At 32.7% G+C, this 25,793-nt stretch overlaps 1 long non-coding RNA gene across 1 annotated transcript in view; it reads left to right on the forward strand.

Moving 5' to 3' along the window:
* Positions 1-2,145: 2,145 nt before the first annotated feature.
* LOC111509455 (uncharacterized) overlaps positions 2,146-25,793 on the forward strand; it is a 32,649-nt gene continuing 9,001 nt past the window's right edge. Inside the window, exons 1-3 of the long non-coding RNA XR_012465929.1 lie at positions 2,146-2,261; positions 12,810-12,950; positions 18,205-18,622. This is a non-coding gene — a long non-coding RNA (uncharacterized lncRNA). The remainder of the gene's footprint in view (positions 2,262-12,809; positions 12,951-18,204; positions 18,623-25,793) is intronic.

Genomic DNA, 25,793 nt, shown 5'->3' on the forward strand with positions numbered 1-25,793 from the left:
AATCAGCCCCATACTATTTAACATATATATAAAATCACTTTTCGATATAATACCTAAACATGCCAAACTTATAGCGTATGCAGACGACCTAGTGGTAATATGTAAAGGGAAAAATATAATAGATATCAGAGACAAAATGAACATTATTCTAAATGAAATAAACACATGGATGAAAGAGCATGACTTCCAATTATCAGAGGAAAAATGTGAAACAATATTGTTTAAACGAGGGAGAGCATGCATAGAACAGTTAGATATAAAAATAGGGCAGTCTAAAATTAAAATATCAAGTGATGTTAAATATTTAGGAACAATAATAACACATAATCTAAAATGGGATAAACACATAGAAAACATAATAAATAAGGCAAAAAAGGGAATAAACGTAATCAAAAGTTTTTGTAGAACATGGTGGGGGGCGGACCCAGTAACAATGAAAATGGCGTACAATGGCCTAGTGAGAACACATTTAGAATATGGGGCTATACTTTTCAACCCATGCACAAAAAAAACCTAAATAAACTAGAACAAACGTATATACAAGGTCTTCGGATTATACTAGGATGTATGAAATCTACACCTAGAAACGTTATACTTGCGGAAGCGGGAGTAATAAATCTAGAACATAGAAGGAAATGGTTAGCACATAAGTATGTAATAAAACGTATGGATTTTAAGCCACCTATTATATATATTTTGGAAATACTAACTATCATGGAAGGGAAACAAAACAACTATTGGAAACCCCACCAAACACCATATCTGATAGAGGCATATAAACAATGTAAAATATTTAAAAATAGCATATATACAAATGAAATAATACCAAATTTTAGTTTTGAGTATGATACCTATATACAAGAAGTAGAGACAATAGATACAAAACTTTAAAAAAATGATATAAATACAAAAAATGATTTTCTAAAATTTGCAGAAGAATATGAAGATGAATATAATTTCATTTATACAGATGCTTCCAAACAAAATAACAGGGTGGGAATGGGAATATACATACCAATAATTGACTACTCTTTTTCAGCAAGATTAAACGATTATACAAACATATGTGACGCAGAAATCATTGCAATAAATGAGGGTATGCGAATTTGTATTCAAAAAAACTTACACAAAAATATAATATTAACAGATTCTAAAAGTGCAATAGAAAGAATAAAAAATATGGATTCAACAGCAAACAATGATTTTATTACATTAAACATAAAAGATAAAATAAGAACAAATACAAATAATAATAAAACATTTAAAATAGCCTGGATACCAGGTCATCAACAAATAGAAGGTAATGAAAAAGTTGATAAGTTGGCAAAAATTGGTAACCACCTCAATATTCCGCTGGATATTAAAATAGATAAAAAAAACTTTATACCCCACATAAAACAAATAATAAGTACATCATTTTACACCCAATGGAAACACGAAATTCAAAACAAAGGTAAAATGTATTTTAGGGTCCAACCTGACTATCCAACAAAACCATGGTACACAAAAATACCAAATATGGACAGAAGACACATAACAAGTATCATTAGAATGAGAACAGGACACTGCAGTTGTAAACAACATTTATATCGCATAGGGGTCAGTGATAGTCCAAACTGTGAATGCGGACAAATAGAGACAATAAATCATATCTTTTTAGAATGCCCAATTAACAGTATCCCCGGACAAGATTTATATCAAAAATTTATTAACAACGGAATCAAAGCACCGTTCGATATGTTTACAGTACTTAGGAATTTAAATTTAAAAATTATTAAGGACATAACACAATTTATGCTACACAATCAAATTAAAGTATAAAAGAAAGAAAAGGTAATTGTATCGTTTAAAGACAAACCCTTGTATCATTCACCCTTGTATGTGTCTTTCGTCTAAATTTCTATCTGTGATATGTGAAAATACTAACAAACCTACACCGACTACAACAGACAAAAGACAGCAAAAAGTAATAAAGAGAGCAAAAGAAGAAGAAAGTGACACAATAAGGAAGCAGTCTGCATAAAAGCAGGACAACTGCAACCCCGGACGAAGCGACTGTTACATAAGTGACGTGTAACAGAAGGAGAACTGGCTAAATGCGCCTCAACGGAAGCAAGGGCCAACCAAACGGAGAGAGAGAGAGAGAATATTAAATGGCGGCTGCCTTCGAGCCATATGGGTTTCTTTCGTTTATGTGTAGTTCCGATATTCTGTGGCGGAGATAGAATATTTGAGCTTCAGCAATGGAATTTTATCCTGAGGTAAGAGGATATCATATTTTCTATTAACTTGAGATTGTATTTGACTTGAATACAGAAGTCGGCATCATTTTTGGTTATAGCCATGTTTTTTTTTCAAAAACATAATGCCAAGTTTCAAAAGATTTAGGTATTATCAAAACCATGTTCCTATACCAAGAAGCGAATGTTTAATGTAAAGACTCACCTCATATATTATCAAATGAATCATCCAAAAATTGTTTATGTTCAATCATACTAGTAACTATATTTCAGGATTGATTTTCCTATGGGGATGACAGCTAGTTACCTGAAATCCCATTTTTAAGAATAGATTCTCTCTGAAAATGCAGAGTATTGAAAAGATGAGCTTTTCAAAATAAAAAAAATGGATACTGGTTATACCACACATCTCATGTTTTATAATTTAGCCCTACGATTATTATAAACATTCAATGTACTTCAGCAGTTTTTAAGTTTAAGATCATCTAATATGAATACATTGCTCTAAGACTATCATAGTTTATATTTGTACATAAGATAGATAGGTAACAAAAGTCTAAGGAATAATGAATGAAAAACTTGGAAGAATCGATGATTCTTGTGCTCTACTAAATTAAAAAATACCTCACTTGAGTCGTAACTTATTAAAATTATATTGCATACTAATTGTTGCTTGCGATTTTATTTGCACAAGCATCAGTTTTTGGCTTGAAACCAGACCAAAAACAAAGCATTCTTAATCCAACACCAGACTTTGTTTCGACCGGCCAAGGTGTCATCAGTGGTGCTAGGCGAAAAAACGAATGCATTTCTAGATTTAACTTGAAAGTCAAACCTGAGTAACACACAATTGTTGAAATGAGATCTCACATAATAGATCATTACAATTTATGTTATCAGATATAATTTTGAATAAGGTAATGATATCTTGTTTGTTTGTCAAAAAGGAAGGGATGTGAAGTTTTGCAGTATCAGGTATATCCGAATAATATTTTCCAACTATGAGGCCAGACTTGAAGGCAACAAGTCTGAGGTTTGTATTCGCATCACATCTGTAGAATTTTCAGAAGGTTAGATAAGTTTTTATGTCACTGTTATATTCAGCTGTATGCAAACTCACCATAATAGCTCCAATTTCATTTAAAACAATTTGTTCTTGTCTTGCATTTCGAATCAATTTAGTTTCAGTGGCAAAAACTTATTCAGATTCTGTTCTTGTTTCACTATCGGAAGTCAGTCATTGGGATTTTATTTGCTTTATCAAAATCATGATTCCTGAAAAAATAAACATGTTAATAGTGATTTTGTTATTGTTAATTTTATTTGTATTGATATGATTTTTATTGTTTTGCATAAATTAGGTTTGATTTACCACATTGACATTTTTATAATTAGGTGTCAGTGCGTACTTCATAGGGATATTATTTATTATCTGAATGAAGTCCTACAAAAAGCAATAAAGAAAGCAAACATATATCAACATATGTTTAGTACATTGACTCCGCAACTGCTTATTTATATTATACAAGACAGCAACGAAAATTTTGAAAACGTGGTAAAATTTTCAAATGTATGGGAAAAATATACTGAAGAAAAGAGAATTGAAACTTTCTATTCTATGTTTTTCACAACTTTTATTTGTAAGTAAAGTTACTACAGGACATTTTCAAACTTATACATTAAACTATGTATTTTACTTACGCCATCGGGAAAGAAAACCATTAACAAAATCTTGACGTTGGATCGAACTTGGTGTGCTTTTTTGATGTTGGCTTTACTGAAATTGTCACATAGCTATGTAAACTGACGATACTACAATCACTGTTTTTGGGAGAAACGAGACTGAGTTATCGATGAAAATAGATTTAGTTATTGACGAATTTAGTGTGCCAACATAAAAAAACTGAGTTAACTGGTTTAGTGATCCAATAATTTTTCTGAATAAAGGTTGATTGGGTAACAGGATCAATTTTTTCTTAAAAAAAAAACAATTGTTTTGTCGACGTTTCGAATTTAAATAAATTCTTCTTCAGGGTTCTGTAACAATGAATTTTTATAAAATTAACTTCTACAAAACGTATACGATTATTATCATTTCAATTTCGCAAGAAATAATGAGTTTTTAATCAAATTACTCATCTAAAAGTAGTTTTTTCTTGTTGATAATATTACTTTTTTAAAAACCATCAGACATATTAGATACATATTTAAAAAAATTAAAAACATTGGTAACATACAAATTTCCGAGACAACACCTACACAAAACGACATGAGACAAGAGATTTTTAAATTATTTTTGGAAACATAATTTTCAGAGTAAAACAACATAATATAAGGAATTTCAAATCAAGAGCAATTGCCATTTCCAATTCTGAATTCCATAACAAAAATCTCCAATTAATTGAGAATTATCTAGTAAATTATAATTTTCCTAGAGCCCTTAGAAAAATAACGAACGAAGTTTTTCCTCTCAAAATACAGGGGGAAACCCAAATATCAAAATTCATTTGTAGAAAATTTATATGATGAACTTGGAATGCTACTCAGTACCAAACAAATTAAAGTGGTCTTTTCAAATGAAAATACAGTTGGAAAGCATTTTTCCTTTAAACAAAAAACAAAAACGCAACAAGAAATACAATTCAGTATAGTATACAAATTGAACTGTGGTAGCTGTCACGTATGCTATGTTGGTCAAACCGGACGGTATCTTAAAACACGAGTTTCAGAGCACATGAGAGACTGAATATAAAAAACCCCACAGCTCTCGTTGAACATGAAAAAGAATATGGACACATTTTTTATTTTGATCATCCAACTATTATAGATGTTCAACCATATTTATCCAGAAGACTTTTGAGCAAAATGATGCATATCTTCAAATGTGATAGTGTTAACACTAGAAGATATGTCGATGGCCTTAAAACCGCATATTTCAATTTGATAAGTGAAATATCGGAATGATTTATAATTTTTTCTTATTTTTATTTCTGCCATTAATTAAAAAACAGACACCACCTTACCAGAATCACAGAAAAGCCATTCGTTTGTTTCATGTCGTTTTGTGTTGGTGTTGTCTCGGAAATTTGTTTGTTTCCAATGTTTTTTATTTTTTTTAAATATATATCCAATATGTCTGATGGGTTTTAAAATAGTAATATTATCAACAAGAAAAAACTACTTTTCGGTAAGGAATTTAATTAAGAACTCCTTATTTCTTTTGAAATTGAAACGATAATAATCGTATAAGTTTTGTGGAAGGTATGTTTATGAAAATTCATTATTACAGAGCCCTGAAGAAGAATTTAATTGAATTCGAAATGTTCGCAAAAAAAAACATTTTTTTAAAGAAAAAATTGATCCTGTTATCCAACCAACCTTTTTTTAATAAAAAACTGATTTTGAATAAATCCAAGTCAGTATTGATGAAATAATTTGTTAGGAGGGATTTCTGTGTTAATTTATTCACTGGTTCTTTCCTAATCCCCAAAAGGCAATACCATATCGCAGGTGAGATTCAATAAGGGAGAAGTAGGCCATTATACCAGCATTAAAGCCCAGTTCATTAGTTATCACTCTAATAGCATAACAACCTGAGGCTAGTTTTTTATTTAGATTCCTTATGTGTTCCTCAAATTTTAATTTATCATCTAAGTAGATTCCTAAGAATTTGGTATGTGATTTGTTGATAACAATAGTCCTGCCTAGATAAAGGTTATTATACATGAACTTAAATGTCGCACCATTGTTTAATCTTTTCTAAGTCCTTGGAAATGTTAGATTTCAGAAGTTCAACATTATTATCATGCCACAGTAATGTGGTATCATCCGCAAACATTGTAAAGGATCCTCGAATGTCGAGTTTTCCCAAGAACTGAACCCTGAGGAACACCACATTTAATATTTGAAGGATCAGATAATTTATTATGGAAGTTAATAATTTGAGTTCTGTTGGAGAGGTATGATTCAATCCATTTATTTGCAACCCCTCTGAACCCATAACATTTCAACTTTCGGAGCAGTATACTGTGATCCACACAATCAAAGGCTCTGGAGAAATCACAGAACACGGCTCCAACAGCTTCACCGTCATTTAGTCCTATATATACTTCACTGAGCAAATTGAAAATTGCATCATTGGTGCTCTTCTTAGATTGGAAGCCAAACTGAGTATTCAACAATATATTGTGTTCAACTAAAAATAGTAATATCATCTTCTTAACTAATTTCTCTATAATTTTCGAGATAGTTGACGGTAATGTAATAGGTCTAAAATTTGCTGGTTCGTTAAATTGTCCACCTTTGTGAAATGGGATGATAATTGTTGTTTTAAGACATGATGGAAATACTCCTGTTATGAAGGATATATTGATCGCGTCTACTAATACCTGTAGGGCCTCAAATGGTAAATTTAGTAATATTTTGACAGATATTTCATCCATACCAGAAGTCTTTTTGTTTTTAATATCCGATAGATTTGTTAGGAGTTGTTCAATGTTAGCATTACCTAACCTAAAATTATTATTTAAGCACACCTGTACTAAATCATTTATTTTAACTAAACTCGTCACCGATTTTCTTTTTTTGTAATATAATAATATTTAAAGAGCCTCTTTGATGTTAAAAACAAATTTTGAAAAATAAAAGTTGTCAAACTTGATGCAAAGTTCATCTAGTTTCAACGGGGCTTTCCAAACTATACAGTACTTGAGTTTTTTAATGAGCAAATGGCCTCACAATATGAATTAGAACAAAACGGAACATTAGGAAACAATATCTTAGAGTGTTTATTGTTTTTTTTAACAAAAAATACAGTGGAATTTAATCTTAATTAAAAGGAACTGAAAATAAACATGTACCTATACCTAATAGCAAAAAAACACGAAAAAAAGACTCACGATATTAAATACACTACATTTCTGTATGTCTTCCATCGCGTTCTATGCAGATAATTGTCCTTCTTGATACATCTTTTATTGAGTTGCTGATAGTAACAGGGTTTATGTTTAAAATAGAGTTTCTAATAACAGTTTCTAGGTGATTCACGTCACGAAAAGGTCTTTGTTTATAAACGATTTGTTTTAAGTAACCCCACAAGAAAAAATCTAGTGGGGTTAAATCTGGCGACCTAGGCGGCCATATTTGCTCCATATTTCGCCCAATAACTTTGCCCCTAAACATTTCTAATAGTTTCTCTTTGACTTGTCTTGAACTATGAATAGGAGCCCCGTCACATTGATACCACACACTGTGTCGTATTTCAACCGGCATATTGTCCACTATATCACTGATCTCAGTATTTAGAAATTGCAAATAATCCTGAGAAGTTAAATTGTGTCTAAAAAAGAATGGTCCCATTACCTGATTATTTAAAACACCGCACCACACATTTGTTTTAAATGAATATTGGTCCCGACATTCTATCACAAAATGAGGATTTTCCTGAGCCCACCACCTACAATTCTGGGAACTGACTATGCCGTTCGATGTGAAGGTAGCTTCGTCGGTCCATAGGATTTTGTAAGGAAATTTTCTGTTTAATTCTACTTCTCCTTGGTACCAGAAAGAGAAATCTAGTCGAACATCGAAATTTCCTTCCTTTAAGGTATTTATAAATTTGGGTTTGTAGGGTTTGAATTTATTTTTATGTAAAATTGCTCTTACGCTTTCTCTTTTAACGCCAGTTCTATCTACAATATTGGTAATACTTGATTTTCCCTGTTCGATAACATCTAGGCAGACAGCCAACTGAACCTCATCATTATTGCGTGATGGATTATGACGTTTTTTAAAAGTATTTTCAACTGAACCAGACAGTTTAAATTTTTTTAAAATCCTACTTACAGTGGATTGCTGTACATGTCTACCAGGATGTCTTGCGTTAAAAATATCAGCCACTTGTCGATGCAATGTGTTTTCACCACAAATTAGCACAATTTCAATTTTTTCTTGTAGAGATAACTATTTTAATTTTCATACATTAATGGGCATTAATTTATTCAGTGACAGTGACGTTTTCTAAAACACATTATGTAGTTTCATATTTTTTCACAGCCTACCCAGTTTTTTTAAATTAGTGTTGTTAGCGGAGTAGGTAAATGTAAATACTATGAGTTTTTTTCTTTTATTGAATGGGCTTCAAGAATCACGAAATGATGTTTCCTAATGTTCCGTTTTGTTCTAATTCATATTGTGAGGCCATTTGCTCATTAAAAAACTCAAGTACTGTATAGTTTTGAAAGCCCCGTTGAAACTAGATGAACTTTGCATCAAGTTTGACAACTTTTATTTTTCAAAATTTGTTTTTAACATCAAAGAGGCTCTTAAAATATTATTATATTACAAAAAAAGAAATTCGGTGACGAGTTTAGTTAAAATAAATGATTTAGTACAGGTGTGCTTAAATTTTGATAAGTAGAAAAAGCAGGAGTGCGGAAAAATAGTGAAAATATAAAATACTTATTATGGGTTTGAAACTTGGTGTGTGGGTATAAAATTACAAAAGAAAATGTTTTTATCCTTTGATATTTTTGGATATTTTGAAGAATAATGTCATTTTTCGATGTTTCTTTTTTTGAATGTCAATTTTGACAGGTTAAGGAAATCACGTGACCTATTTTGTTGTGACCCTATCTTTCATGTAATACAAAACTTATAATAGATTTACTCGAAAGATAGGCACAATGCGTACGGCAGCTCTTCGTCGGTATGCACTATGGATTTCGTTCAAAGAAACTTTTCTGTATCATGAAATTTCAGCAATTGAATATTTTGTTTTATAAAGATTTAAGTTGAGCGCCACACAGTCAATAAAATGAATGGATACATGATCTGGTCGACTGTGAAACCAAATCTAATCAAATTTAATTCTTTAAACCACGGCAATGAAATGAAACTATAAAAATCAGATATTCTGAAGGTACTTGACATTCACAAAATATTGGCTGGTAAATTGAATACGGGTAGAAATCAAAATCTGAATGTACTCCAAATTTGCCATTTAATCTTGTGTAAAACAAATTGTAATAATCCTATAATGATCGTAGTACGCTTTCATTTACCTAAGGATAGTCCAGGTAAAAATATCAGGAAAATTATTACTTATAAGATTCCAGTCATAAAATAACTATTAGGAATGGTATTAAAATTACCTCACCAGAGTATACTCAGTTCAGGTTTACATTATGAATGGATTAACTCAAAATTCAATAATTGTATCATGTTAATAAAACAGTATTTCTGAAGCAAAAAGTTGTGATTTTCGAAAAAAATGAGTCAAATGTAAGTAATATTTGCCTGTCAGTTTCTCGTCGAGCTGTAGCTGCAGTTTTCTTCGATCAGGAACGGGACAGACTTGGAGCACGTACTCTTCTAATAATTAATATGGACTTAGACTATCTTGTGGACGTAGACAATAACATTTATCGGACTGGACGAATGAAAAACCCACCATTCGGTATATTAACTGAAAATCTATTCCATAAGGCAACCAGAGAAAGAAGTCCTTGTTTTTCCCTCTTTAATGATTCCAAGCAAATTCTGTAGAGGCTCTTCAGCAGAAAAACTATTGTAAAAAGTCTCCAATACTAAAACCCTAAAAAAACAATTTCCATAATGGAAATTCATTCAAAAGTTCGATTCACTAAAAGGTGAATCTCATACGCAATTGAAAGGTTCGAAATGAATTTTCATACCTTCTTAAATGAAGGGTTCCGTTAACCAATAAAATCACGAATAACGTCTTCAAGGAAATGGCGTCGCTCGTTCTGGAAAAGTGGTTGTGACCCAGTAGAATCCTCAGGAAGTGCAACCTTTTATGGAACTCTCAAAATTTATACAGGAAACTATATCCGAAACGATATCGTTCTAGTTCTTGAAAATGGACCACACGGCTCACCACTCAACAAATCCCCTCTCGAGATCCTCCTTCATCACTCCTTTCCCCAAAAATAACACCACTCCTTGCCGTTCTCATAATCAAGAATCACCTACAGCGCAAGTCTATTCTGAGGAATTCACCCAAATAATTTTGGCAACATCTCATTCCTGACTTTCGGTTTAACGGAAATAGAAAATCTACCTCGAAGGGATCCGAATGAATCGGTCCTATTGGAAAAAAACTTAACAATCTGTACCAGAAACTAAATACCATATGTGAAATGAGAAGCGAAAATCCTAGCGAAGCAAAAGGTGTAAATTGGATTGCCTACTCCTCAGAAACTTTCTTTAAAATCAATTAGGATTACCTCCGGTGAAATGAAAATTAAATGAAAAGTACAGTAGGTTTTTATAAACGCTACATTGTAGACGCCATTTGACATCATTTCTTAAGCAAAATCTACTGCCAAAATCAAATTTCACATAAAACGATAAATAAAAAAGTTTCCCATTTGATGCGGACTTTATCGGTGACACTGTATATTCATATGGGTGGGGAGCTTTGAATTCTTCCCTCTCAGATTATTAATTATTAGCCAATTTTCCTTCATTTTATTTTTTGCATTGTCTATCCAATTTTTATAGTATTTTTCTTTTGCAGCCTTAATCACAAGTGTGTAGATACCTTTATATTTGTTAATAAAATGTTTTCATTCCAATAAAATGTTTTCATTCCTAGAGACATCCATGGCTTTTTTCTTTTTTCCCTTAATGTCATGACGGGAAAGCTTTTTTGGAAGAGTAGAGATAGAGTTTCTTGAAGTGTATTAATGGGTTCACAGGAATACAAACATTCTCTCCAATTTATTGATGAGGCAAGTTCTCTGAATTTTGCAAAATTTTTTTTACTAAAGATTCTGCCAAATCTATTCCTCTTTTTAACTTTATCTCCATTTATGAGAAAGGTAGTGAAAATTGCCTCGTGATCGGAAAGGCCTGCAGGAATCAGTGTACATTCAAGGTATTCGTTATTAAAGTTTGAGCAGATATAATCAATTTTGGTGGAAGAATGTTAAGATACCCGAGTGGGATCTGATACATGCATTGCCATATTAAGGGTAGTTAATGAATTCTTTAGAGTTTGGGTTGCGAGAGACACATCATCAAAGTAATTTATATTAAAATCTCCAGCCACAATTATTTTTGATTTAAGATATAATTCTGTAAGAATGACTTCGAAGTTTTCGAAGAAAATGTCGATATCTGAGTAAGGAGCTCTGTAAATACAAAGAATATATAGATTATCATGACTTATGCACTAATGAAAACTCGAAGATGCGTTCGATAAGGAGGATAAGGTTCAAATTTATTTATATTTTCAACATTGAAGGTATCAGAGAAATTATTTCTGATAAAAATTAAAATTCCGCCATTATTTAACAATTTTTTACAGTATTTAGAAGCTATTGCATAGCCCGGAAGATAACAAGGTTCATTAACTTTGAGCCAGTGCTGTCTCAACAAAATGAATTCAGGTAGTACCTGGTTGTCCAAGAATAACAAAAGATTACTTTTATGTCGTAAGAATTGTATATTCAAATACAGAATGGCTATTTTTTTATTATTATGTATGGCGGGTATCACCCTCGTATTTGAGGAGACTGCTGTGTGTCTAAAAAAGCATTATCTGAATGTAAAGTTTCTAGTGAGGAGTTCTGATTGCTTTCGGAATATAAACCATTCACAGGTTTGATAGTTGTCAGGACAATATTCCTATTCTTCTGACTGAGATATGATTTAACACAATTAATTCAAACTTGGATCCTTTCTTATGGATGCAGGTGCAGGGTGTGCAGGATGTTTTCTGAAAATTCAGTTTAGGTCCACATTTTCATTTACAGCCTCTCACATTAGAAATAGCAACTAGAACGATCCAGAGCAGTGTGTCATCAGCAAAAAGATTAATAAACTCAGTCTTCAAAGAAACACTTCATTGTGAGATTTTTCACTAAAAAGTAAAGTGAAGTGAAAAACAATTGAGTGTTACTTAAATATGTTACAGATTTTTATCAAGTATCGGCCAATTCCATCACATATATAAAAACTCGCGGTCCTCAACAAAGTTATTATTAACATAGCAAATGAATAAAAACGACCACAGGACATTACTCAGGGTGACATCAGAAATCAATACCATTCACAAACTATTTCAAACTGTACTGATTTCATTATTTAAAATATGAAAAAGTATATTAATATCGATGGTATGTGATGGAATTGGCTGATAATTTATGAAAATCCATAACAAATTCAAGTAACGCTTCATTCTGTGATTTACATTGAACAGTTTGCAAAACTGCAATACGTGTCTTACTACACAATAGCTTCCTCAAGTGTCTTCATACAGTATGAATACATTTGTGGTTTTGTAAAGTGTTCAGTGAAAATCTTACAATGAAGTGTAAGCTGTAGCCAGTGTTGCCATAAATGTACTATAGTATGTAAAATGGTCAAACAAAGTACTGTACTCTATTTGATATCAACAGTTTCAAAACAGAAATTGATGTCGAGATCATCATGGTGTGGACTTCACTTGTCAGACTGTATATGTTTTAATATTTTATTTATTTTTTATCAAAAACATGTATTTCCGAATGATTTTTATTTATTTTCTATTATTTTTGTTTCCAGGTTTTTTGCTCATCATACTGTCCAATAACTCACGATACATGCGAATTTGCCATCTAAAAATTGATGGATGGTTTCATAATTTTTTAAGAGAAATACTTGTAGTACACCAACGTTTGTTGCAGCATCTTCAATTAAACAAAGGTAAGTTTTGTATAGAAACAATCTGAAAAGATTGAATTTATCCCGTTTTACTTCATTTCATATCAATGATAATGATGATGATAATAAATAATACTTTATTTCCATAAAGACAATAATATAATGTATAGGAAACTGTCAATACAATAAAATAAAGATACCAAGAGTTCATTTTAGAAATTTAATGAGGCGATGGTAAAATAAGTACAGAAAGAAATGAGAATTATGAAAAAAATTCTGCTAGTGTCTAATAACAATTTTCGAACAGATATGCTTTCAGTGTTTTTTTCAATTATACAGTTGCTTTGAAGTCTTCATATATTCAGAAAGATTATTGTAAATTTTTGGATCAATGTTTTCTGGTCCAAAATAAGTCACTTTTAATTTTGCAATTGGCACATGGATCTGGTTTTTGATTCTCGTATCATAGTGGTGAATACTCTTATTCAATGTAAAGGTTGACTTAAATTTAATCATATACCCACACATTTCAAATATATAGACCGATACAAGAATTAAAACATTATATTTTTCATAATACTGTCTACGAGAATCTCTTTGGGAAATGTTTGCCATGCATCCTACAATGCGTTTTTGTGCAACGAATAAATTTTGTGGTGGAGTTGACTCTCCTCAGAATACAACCCCGTACCTAACTCTAGATTCTAGAGTCTACATGAGCATAGCAGATACTAAATTACCGAGCTTTAGTTAAAACCGATCATGAATTAATAAAAAAAAACTTCAGGGAATTGAGTTTAAATTGATGATTTTCATTTTTTTTTCGGACGATTGTGAATACAAATAACCTGTGTTTTATCTATGTTGAAAAATAAATCGTGCCCATTAAAAAAAACTGGATACTTGATATATTGCCCTTGAAAATGTATTTTTTTAAATTGTAGTATTAAGGTAAAACACCCAATAGTTGACATATTAAAAAATATATTTTATAAAAACTATTATGTTTGATTAACTCGATGAGTTATAAGTAAATCTGTTTGGAAAAAGTCAAGTATAATGTTTTGCAATTGCAACATTGTAATAAAAAATCATTAAATTGGAGAAAGAAACCATATTTTGATTGATTACTAAATGTTATCAAATATGCTAATAATTGACATCCTTGAAATCCAAATTTCCAATAGTTGACACATGATTTGACCAGTAGTTGACTTTGGTCATGTATTGTTTGTTTTTAGGAAAGTTTTTGTCTGCTGAATATTATTTTTAGAAACTTGAACTATTTTTCATTATTGTTCTGGAATGTGAAATATAATTCATAATCATTTGAAAAAAATTAAAAAAATGTATTTTCTTATGTTGAAGAAATGAATAGTTGACACTGTTAACACCAAAAATTGACATGTTAATGAAATAAAGATTCACACTGTATACACAAAATATACAAGTAACATAATACAAGAAAAATAACATTTAACCGTCAACTTCAATGTCTTTATCAAATTCGTATTTCAAACGATCACCCGCAGCACTTATTTTTGGGAAATTCAATTTTTCCAATATTTGGTCAAGACTTATGATACTGACGTCATTATCATTTAGTCTGAAAACTTTTTTATCATTTTTAAACTGCTTCATTCCAACAACTTCGGCTTCATCGTTAGGGAAAATTGTTTGAGTAACGCAAACATACCGGTGTACTTTCTTTTTGCCAGGAAAAGAAACAAGAACATAGTCGCTTTCTTTGAATTGTAACTTGTTTTCATCGTCTGAGTCAGTTACATCCATTGTTTCTTGAAAACTAATATCGTCTACACTGTCACCTGATTCTACCCATTCCTCATCTTCACAGGTTTCAGAGTCCGAATGTGACACCTGCTTTTGTTTCTTTTTCCTCTCTCTTGCTGCCTTTTTTTCTGCTTTCAACTTTTCACGCTCAATTTTCTTTATTCTTCTTTCTTCCGCTCTCTCTTTCCTTTGATTCTCTTGTATCTTTTTTGCATTTTGTTTGTCTTCTAGGTATTTCTGATACTTTTTAGAAGAGACTACAGCTGGCACTTTTTCTTTATTGAGTCTCTTTTTAATTTTCTTTGGTTTGGGATCTTCGAAAAATAATGCCCGCTTGAACGGTGTTGGCAAATTTGTCGAATTGCTATCTTTTAATATAGTTTTATCGTTTAGCACTGGTGATTGCAACTCAGGAAATGTCAAAAAACTTGATTCCACGGAAGTTCCAGGCTTCGAAGGAGATTCGTAAATTGCAGTATCTTGTAGCAGAGACACTTTTGTTATTTTTGTTTGATCTGTAACGCAGACGTCTGAGCAAGCCTGTAATGTTTTTGATTCACTCTCATTAACGGATTTGGTTGTCAATGAGGAAACCTTTTCAATCGGGGCATCTACACTACTGGCAGTTTCTTGTATGACATTCACTCTTTGATCATAACTGGAAAGTTCGTCTTGAAGTTGATTTATGCCGATGCCATCAGAACAAGCCGGTAATGTTATTGGTTCAATCTCATTAACGATCTTGCCCGTTAATAAAGGAACCTTTTCACAATGTGCATCTACACTATTAGAAGTTTCTTGTACTGCATTCACCCCTTTATCATTACTGGCAACTTTGTCTTGAAGTTCATCAATGTCTCTACTAATTTGTTTGAACAATTGAAATAACGACAAATCCTCAATATTGCCATCCCATACTTCGGAATTTATGAATTGTTGCACTTTTTCTCTTTCGAGGTATTTTTCTATAGAACATTTGCCAATTTTAAGTCTCTTTAGGTCTTGTTCCATTTGAGTTTTATTACCACAGATAGTCGAGTTGATTTGTTCTTCAGTTGAAAATTTCACAGCTTCTGGATTCCATGGCACCAATCCACAGGTTCTGAAGTCATTTTTTAAAACATCCGAAGTAACTCTTTCTGTGATAGCATTTTTGAGTAAAGAACAAAAGTGGATTTTTCTTAGAGTTGGATCGTCTTTATTATCTAATCGCCATCTATAGACTTGTTCTTTCCACCCAACTTTTAGGGTTCTAAATACAGCTACGTCCATTGGTTGTATCTTATGCGTAGCGTTGGGGAACAGCGCGACCAGGATAATGCCATTTTCTTCGCAGAAACGGCTTGACTGTAAAGTCAAATGCGAAGTGTGGCCATCTATGAAAAGAATTATTGGTAAAACAATTTTTTTCTCTAGTAACCATGGGTGAAAGACGTTACCAAGAAACTCAAAAAATGTTTCTCCAGTCATCCATCCTGTGTCAGATTTCCCTATCCCCCAATTTTCAGGAACACTATAAGCAACCTCCCGAGGAATTCTTGCATATTTAAACACGACTAATGGAGGTGCCAGGTCACCAGCAGCATTAGCTGTGATTAGGACTGTAAGGCATTCTTTTTCATCACTATTCACTATCTGATAAACATTTTTCTCTCCCTTTTTAGCGAGCACTTTATTTCCCTTCGGATTAAGGAAAAACGCTGCCTCGTCGGCATTAAACACCCTACTAGGTTCCTGTAAGACATCGTCTAATTTCTCAGCAGTAAGATATTCATGAACTTCCTTTGCCCAGGCTTTGATTTGGGATTCTCCTACAGCAGACCTGGTAATCGTTAGATTTTGAGGTGTTCTGATGCTGATTTCGGGGTTCCGTTTTAAAAAACTGGCATACCAGCTGTTACCAGGCTTGTTGTCTTTAAATGGATTATCCCTTTTCAGTTCTATCATTAGCCGTTGAACGCTTTCTATGAGTTGCTGTTTTTGTATAGGAAACCCTGCTCTTGCCATCTTTGATATCCAAGAGACGAGTAATTTTTCTTCTCCTTGTAGTAAGTAGGAATCGCTTCCCATTTTTCTCTGTACTGGTGTTTTCCCTCGTACTTTGTACAACAAAGTTACTCGTGGAACTTTATGCTTTTTTGCTGCCGTAGCAATAGGCATCCCTCTTTGGACTTCATTCATAGCAGCGGTCATTTGCTGCTCTGAATATTTCAGAAAAGTATGCTTTGTTCCAGGCATCTCGTAAATCTGAAACCACCAATAGTTGACATGTGTAACACCAATAGTTGACATATGATGTCAAATATTGGAAATTGGTATCATATTAAGCTGAAACTTGTCTCTGTCTGTTTACGTTTTTGTACACAACGGAAAGAGACAGAAAACAACAGTTCCACTGAAATTCCAATAGTTGACACTAGTGTCAACCTAAACACGATATAAAATAGTTGCCACCATTTTGGAAAAAAATGGAAGATATACTATATATTTATTATAGATGTCAACAGAGGGCGTTATGTTACTTAACTATGCATAAACAACATTGAAACTGTCAACTGACGTCTTATTCTGTGATATTCTTTCTGAAAGTGTCAACTATTGGTGTGATGTCAACTATTGGGTGTTTTATCTTAGGTGCAGAGACAATTAATGAAAAATTGTCGGCATAGGCTGTGTAACTACTGTCTTCAATTATAGTGCCAATTCTGTTCACATAGAGAATGAACATAATAGGACCTGATATGGAGCCCTGTGGTACACCCATTGTTATGTTTATATGCTGAGAGTTAAATTTGAAATTACTATTATTTCTCGTCATTTGCAATGACAAAATGATCACGGTTCTGAAGAAATTAATGTATCCAACTGAGTGAAACTCCTCTCATACCATAATATTCCAATTTTGAAGCCAGTTTCTCAAGATTGACAAAGTCAGATGCACAGCTTAAGTCACACAGGAGTACTTCAGAACAATCACCTGCATCAATATGTGTGATTATTTGATTTATTAATGAAAACATTGCTGTATTAGTGCACTTGTTGACAAAATCTGTGTTTCTTTTCGGTCAAAATATATCTAGAAAGGCATACTCAAATAATTCAAAAAAGCCATATGGGACTGACATAGGACGATAATTTTCCATCCAAGTTGTGTCCCGTATTTCAAACATAGGAATTACTTTTCGTTTTTTTAATTGATGAGAAAAAACTCCTGATGAGAACGACATATTGATCAAATGTGTTGATGGTTGTATTGATGAAGGAAGAACTCTGTTTTAGTATAAACATCAGAATGTCATCTGGACCTGACGATTTTCTATGAATTAATCCACTGTCTGTGAAATGATTAAAAAATAAAGTTGAGGGATTGAAGTCACGTTTAAAATGAATATTTGTGTTGAGAGGGATTTGGCTTACCAAATCAATAGGAGCTTGAATGAAAAAATTAATGAATTTAGATAGGATTGTATTAAATGTATTTATTTTCTATATTTTTGATTTCCAGGAGAGTTCGGCTCAACATCTTTCTACAGAGAGGACATACAAAATTAAAGAGAGATGAATTCATACATTAATTCAAAGAGACCTATGAGCTCCACAAGCCAATGATTAACCTTCACACTGACCTGGTTTATTTATCAATATGGCTGTGCTGGAATTTTTTGTACTTCCATATGAGATCTATTAAACTTGTGCTGGAATAGAGTAAGTTCAGCAAACTAGCAACATGGCTTGCAACCAAAAGATCTGGAGGTCGTGGAGGCAGAAAATCACAAATCAAAGGAAATGGCTGAATCTTCCCAACTGCATGTGTTAATGATCTGTGCCCAGTCATGTAAGATCCTCCATCAAATGATTGATAAATGGTTCCATAACCAAAGGAGGGAGAGACCTGTTTGTTGCACCATCTTCAATTGAATGAGGTAGGTTTTGTTTGGGAGATCTTGATGATTGACAACCTGTTTGAAGATATCAGTTCTTGAAACTTTCTATGCTTTTTTTTTACTACTTTTATTTGTAACTAACGTTACTGCAGACATTTTACATTTATACATTAGATTAATATATGAGTTTGAAAATATCCTTATAGGACGAAACTGCAGTAACATTGGTTACAAATAAAAGTGGTAAAAACAGAAAGTTTCAATTCTCATTTTTCATGATGTTTTGCTACCACACAGTAACGCTACATCCATCAATTTATATCAGTTCTTGTTTTTCAAATTTTCTCAGTGCCATGCTGTTAGTGTATAATATATTTTCACTCAGCTTAGATTACGCATTGGCTTTTTGTCGCGGCTAATCCACTGCTGGGTTTTTTTTGGCGTTTGCGATAATCGTCGTCTTGAGCAGTATAGTGCAACGTGGAAAAAATTCAAAATTCAAATTTTTATTTTAGAACATGTCACAAAATACCATAAAATGAACATATGCTCAAAAAGTAAAATACAAAATTTTCAGAAGATACTGTGCAATAAAAATAATAATACAGTACATACATACAATCGTGCAAGGCATCTTTGCTCTATGGTCCAGGGAATGAATGGAAAAGGTCAATGATACCATATAGGGCATTTTCCGTAAGTAATGTCTTTGAATGTTTTTGGAATTTAGTAAAGTTCAGAGAATGTACTGTGAGAGGTAGGGCATTGTACATTTTAATATCAATAGTATCGTCCATTCTTTGTAACCGGGTTTGAGGTATAATAAAATTATCTTCATTTTTCTAGTATTGTGACCATGTATATCGGACACAACAGAGTAACTACTAATATTTTGTTTGACATATAGTAACTTTACAAAAATTATCAGAGAGTAAAATGTCATTATTCTCAACGCTTTGAAGATTGGTTTGCAGGAGTCTTCAAAATTAGCTCCTATAATAGATCTTACAGCCCTCTTCTGAATTATGAATATAAAATTCAAATGAAACTGAGCTGCTGAGCTCCACACAGAAAAGCCATATCTACTAATGGATTCGAACAGTGTATAATAAGTAGTTATTGCAGCGGATTGGTTAATAAGTTGTTTAACTTTTCTTATAAGCAAATACTGCACTATTTAGTCAATTGCAAATTGTATAATAATAATAATAATTGATTATATTGATAGGAACAAAATACAAAGAAAATATATATATATATATATATATATATATATATATATATATATATATATATATATATATATATATATATATACAAAACTTAGGAATTTCTTTGGGTGAACAGCAGAACGGAAGTGTACTCTTATAACACAAGTTATTCCAATATTTCGATAAAATTTATTATCAACTTCAGGGAAAAGCTACAAATGTTTTATGGTGATAATACAATATGAAAAAGTTTTTTTTTATTTTAATAATGATATAAAAAAAAATTTTTTTTTAACAATTTACTGTTAGTGAGGTTGGCCGTGTCGAAAAGAATGTTATATCTAAACAATTGAAACATGTCAATACAATAAAATAGTCATCAAGTTAAAAGAGGTAGACACCTCACTGGATACCTCTTTTAACTTGATGACTATTTTATTGTATTGACATGTTTCAATTGTTTACATATAACATTCTTTTCGACACGGCCAACCTCACTAACAGTAAGTTGTTAAAAAAATTTTTTTTTATATCATTATTAAAATAAAAAAAAACTTTTTCATATTGTATTATCACCATAAAACATTTGTAGCTTTTCCCTGAAGATGATAATAAATTTTATCGAAATATTGGAATAACTTGTGTTATAAGAGTACACTTCCGTTCTGCTGTTCACCCAAAGAAATTCCCAAGTTTTGTTCTTAACTAGTCAGCAAAGACTGTCCTTCAACTATATATATATATATATATATATATATATATATATATATATATATATATATATATATATATATATATATATATATATATATATATATATATATATATATATATATATATAAACAAAAATATAACCTACTATCAAATGGCAGGATTCAATTTCTGACCATGCTACGGAGAAATTGCAACATGAGCAGACCTTGCTCTTTCATCCAACCAAAAAATGTGTGCACCTATGTAAACATAAACATAAGTGCACACACACACACACACACATATATATATATATATATATATATATATATATATATATATATATATATATATGTATGTTCCATAGTAGCCTGACATCTACATCTACACCCAGAAATGTAGTGTGCAGCATGTCTAGGTCGTTTTCTACATTGTAGGATAGTCTGGATTCGAAAATGAGACTTTTGTTTTTTTTTTGTTAAGAATCAGGTTTTTGCTTGTTCCATAACTTCCCCAAGGATTGTAGCCGGACACTCCCCTTTATTGATACTGATGCCAAATGTGGTGTCGTCAGCATACATAATTGTCTCGATATTTGAGGTGAACATATTTGGCAAATCCTTAATATAAGTAATAAAGAGAAGGGGGCCCAATATTGATCCCTGAGGAACTCCTCTACTTATTGTCTGAGGGGTGCTTCTATGATTTTCAATACAAACTACATGAAACCGATTGGACAAGTACGATTTGATTAGTTTCAGTGCCACTCCTCTTATTACTTAGTACTCCATTTTCCTCAGTAGTTTGTCATGATTAACACAATCAAAAGCTGCACTTGGGTCTGTGAAGATTCCCAAAAATTTTTCGTTTCTTTCAAAACTGGTTTTTATAGCACGAGTTAATGACTTGATAGCATTCAAAGTGGATATATTTTTCCTAAAACCATACTGCTGAGAACTCAGGATTTTGTTCTTATCGAAGTAATTAACTAGTTGATTATAAAGAATAGTATCAAATATTTTTGAAAAGCAAGGCAAGATTGATATTTGCCTGAAGTTTTGAGTTAGTTCTGGGGATCCTTTTTTATAGATTGGGGAGATTCTTGCCAACTTGAGCATTGAGGGGAAACGTCCAACAATAAATGACCACACTTTTTTACAATATAGACACTTATTCCATATATCCTCAGTCTTCTTGTTTTTCAACGTCTGTATTACTGCTAGAATATCATATCCATCAATTGCTCTAAAAAATATCGAATATCCAGTGTTATTCGTTTTGCCTAAATATTCTTCTATATCCTTTGAACTGTTTGGTAAACTGTTTACTAGATTTTCAGCATGAACGATAAATGACAAGTTCAAATTATTTACACTTATGTTTTTTGGATACACCCTTTGTGTACTTTTTTTCCCTGTTTCAGTTTTTATGATGTTCGAAATAGTTTTACTGACATTTTCAGAATTTTTAATTTTACTTTCATTAAAAGTTTTACGTGAGTACGTTAACATTTTATTATATACGACGATAACTCCGGGCACTCGCATAGGACATGCCTGACAGTCTCATCTTCCTGTTTACACATCCTGCATAGAGGTGTGTCTAGTAGCCCCATATTATGGAGGTGTTTCCTTAGTTGACAGCGGCCAGTCGGAAATCTTACTGTTAAGCGTAGATTTTTCCTGGTCATTGCCAGATATTTCTTCGGCGCCAGCTTCCCAGGGTCGTCCAAAGTGATCCTGGCAAGATTGCATCTATTGATGGCTAGTTCTTCAATTGTCGAAGTCATCAGGCCGTAAGTGCCACTGGGTCCTAAAATTCTTAGTCCAGCCCCTTCCTTGGCTAAAGAGTCGGCAATGCGATTACCTTTACTCCTGTCGTGCCCTTTAACCCACCTCAGGATAATGTTATTATTTACCGAGGCTTTGGCTAAATCTTGGTGAAACTCTAGTACTAGCCCTGAGGTTATACGTTGTCTGTTCAGGGCTAATAGGGCTTGTCTGCTGTCAGTGCAGATTGTTATGTTTTTGCCAGAAATTTCTTTCCTGGTTATTATTTTTTGTGGCGATTGAGATATCAACCAATTCTGTTTGGACCACGCTGGTATTTCTTCCCATTCCCCACTTAATCCTTAGGCTTAGTGATCTGGAGTACACTCCACGTCCTGAGCGTTCTTTGGTTTTTGAGTCGTCTATATACCGGGTGTCAACGAATCTATTAGACAAGTCATAATTTCTAGACTATTAGGAGAATTGAAATGAGATTTGGTATAGTTGAATGGTATGTGGAGAGGAATGTTTTCACATATTTTTCACTTTTCGGTCACTTCCGGTTTCAGCGGAAATGGCTCCGGTTCTGAATTTTTAAATGGAACACCCTGTATATTGTAACATTTTTGGATTTCTGAGACAATTCTGGATCAGAAACTGACATTTCCGAAAGTTTTTCAGCCTACTTGATTTTTTCAGAGTCACTTTTAAAATTGCATCTAGGTGGCCATGATCGGACGTAAACTAATCTATGGACCTCAGGTGATATCAGAAAATTGCAATAGCGGAGTTTTAGTGACTAGTGTGTTGAATATGAATGAGACAAGTTTACAAAATAACATTTTCGTGTCTAACTATTATTTTTCAAATGGCGACCATTTTTTGACAAGCAATTTCCGAAAAAAGGATTTTTTGACGAAGCTAACGTTACTAATTTATTTGCGATTGGATCAACAAATTTAACAAATTTAACTAATAATTTCAGCGATGCACTTAGATTTTTTGCAATATCCTAAGTTCTTGAAAATTCCACTATAGTAAATTTTCAAAGTGCATCCCTCCTTGTTCAAGACACATTTCAGCTCGTTCAATTGTTTCTCTCAACACGTTTTGTAACATTTGAGGCGATATACTTCTGAATGCCTGTTGAATCCTTTCTTCTAAGATTTCCAGAGTGGCTGGGGCTGTTGCATAGTAGACCCTTTCTTTTACATATCCCCAAATGAAGAAATCTAACACAGTCAGATCCGGTGAGCGGGCAGGCCACCGTACTGGACCGTTGGTTGCAATAACTCTATTATTAAAATGCTCTATTAAAAAATCAAATACGTCTCTGCTATTATGGGGTGGTGCTCCATCTTGCTGGAAGTAAATTTGCCGTAAAACTTCTAAAGGCATATCATTAAGATGATCCTCGATTTCATTTTGAAGAAAACCCAAGTATCTAACCCTGTTAACTGACCTTGAAACAATATTGGACCAATTATTCTGTTTCCAACGATACCAGCCCAGACATTGACGCCAAACCTTCCTTGAAAATTGCCCTCTCTCATTGCATGTTGATTTTGTTGGGCCCAGTACCGACAATTCTGATTATTAAACATGCCATTATTTGTAAACCGTGATTCGTCGGAAAATAGAATGAAGTTGATAAAATTTGGGTTAACTCTATGATTTTGAAGCAACCAATCACAAAATACTACTCTTCTATTGCCGTCGTCAGCATACAAATGTTGATGTAACTGATATTTAAATGCTCGATATCCGTGCTTTTTCAGTATTTTTCTTGCTGATTCGTGACTTATCTGCATTTCTCTACTAATTTCTCTTAAAGAAACCGTTTTGTCAACTTCTATCATAGCAAGAACGTTAATCTCAGTCTCCTCATTTATGACAAACCTCTGTTCTGCGTCTCGATTTCCCTCTTGCCTAAAACGACTCTCAACATAGGGAAAATACTGATGAGATGGGTGTTGCCGATTGGGATATCTCTGAGCATACAACTCAGCAGCTTTCCTTGAATTTCTGTGGCATTCTCCAAACAATAACAACATATCCACTTTTTCACTTTGAGTATACATTATTTCGACGAAAAATTAAACTAAAATTAACGAAAATCAAGAGAAACTTCTACTTTCTGCTCATAAAGCTTATGTCACTGTCATAACCTAGGTGAGCGTTTTGTTCTCCAAAGTGGACTTGATGGAAATAACCGCAAAATATTATGCATCATTCCTATCCATGGCACCCTTGACAAAAGTAAATGAATTTGTATCGAGTATTTTCCTCAGTAATATTTAATTTATGTTCTTATTTGTAATCCAATCGCAAATAAATTAGTATCGTTAGATTTGTCAAAAAATCCTTTTTTCGGAAAGTGCTTGTCAAAAAATGGTCGCCATTTGAAAAATAATAGTTAGACACGAAAATGTTATTTTGTAAACTTGTCTCATTCATATTCAACACACTAGTCACTAAAACTCCGCTATTGCAATTTTCTGATATCACCTGAGGTCCATAGATTAGTTTACGTCCGATCATGGCCACCTAGATGCAATTTTAAAAGTGACTCTGAAAAAATCAAGTAGGCTGAAAAACTTCCGGAAATGTCAGTTTCTGATCCAGAATTGTCTCAGAAATCCAAAAATGTTACAATATACAGGGTGTTCCATTTAAAAATTCAGAACCGGAGCCATTTCCGCTGAAACCGGAAGTGACCGGAAAGTGAAAAATATGTGAAAACTCTCCTCTCCACATACCATTTATCTGTACCAAATCTCGTTTTGATACACCTAATAGTCTAGAAGTTATGACTTGTCTAATAGATTCGTTGACACCCGGTATGCGTATTGCATTCGTAGCATCTGACTCTGTGTTCTGTTAAATTTGTACTTTGTAGGGTTTATTAAACACAAGTCTGGGTTCAATTGCATCACTGGTTGCCTGCAGCAGAGGTTGCGCAGTAAGCGCTTTCCTTTATAGGCCCAGCCTCAATTGACCCATTCCTACTTCAAGGTTCACACCAGCCGAGCGCAATCGTACCATGGCCATTAATGCAACCTCCTTAACATATCATTTTTTTTTGAGGTATAACAGCAAGATATGCTTCAATACAAACATTTTATTTGAAATACCTTGCACGTTTGCATGTATGATTGAAAATATAGCTGGGTCACATAACCCCAGACCATCAGATACAACTTTTGTTGACTGACATTCAATATGTGAAGTCGAGTTGTTTACACAAGTGTTTGTAGTTGGGTATTCATTTAAGGATTGGAGAAAACCGATTGTACACTACTGATGGAGCTGTTCACTACACCAACATTTTTTTGACGAGGATTATCAAGGAAATGTTGACCCTTTTTAAAATCAAACCGTTCAAATGTTACACGTATACGTTTTACTTTATAAAAATACCTTAGGTTTAAATTAAATGAACTGTAATCGAAAAAAAAGCTTATAATCATAATATTTAACGATAGTAAGCATTTATTTCAAATAAAAAAAAACTAAAGTTCAATAAAACAATATTTT

The sequence above is a fragment of the Leptinotarsa decemlineata genome, unplaced genomic scaffold (genome assembly GCF_025532065.1).
Source record: "Leptinotarsa decemlineata unplaced genomic scaffold, Ldec_3_MD MMD2_P_RNA_scaffold_14, whole genome shotgun sequence".
NCBI classification, from domain to species: Eukaryota; Metazoa; Arthropoda; class Insecta; order Coleoptera; family Chrysomelidae; genus Leptinotarsa; species Leptinotarsa decemlineata.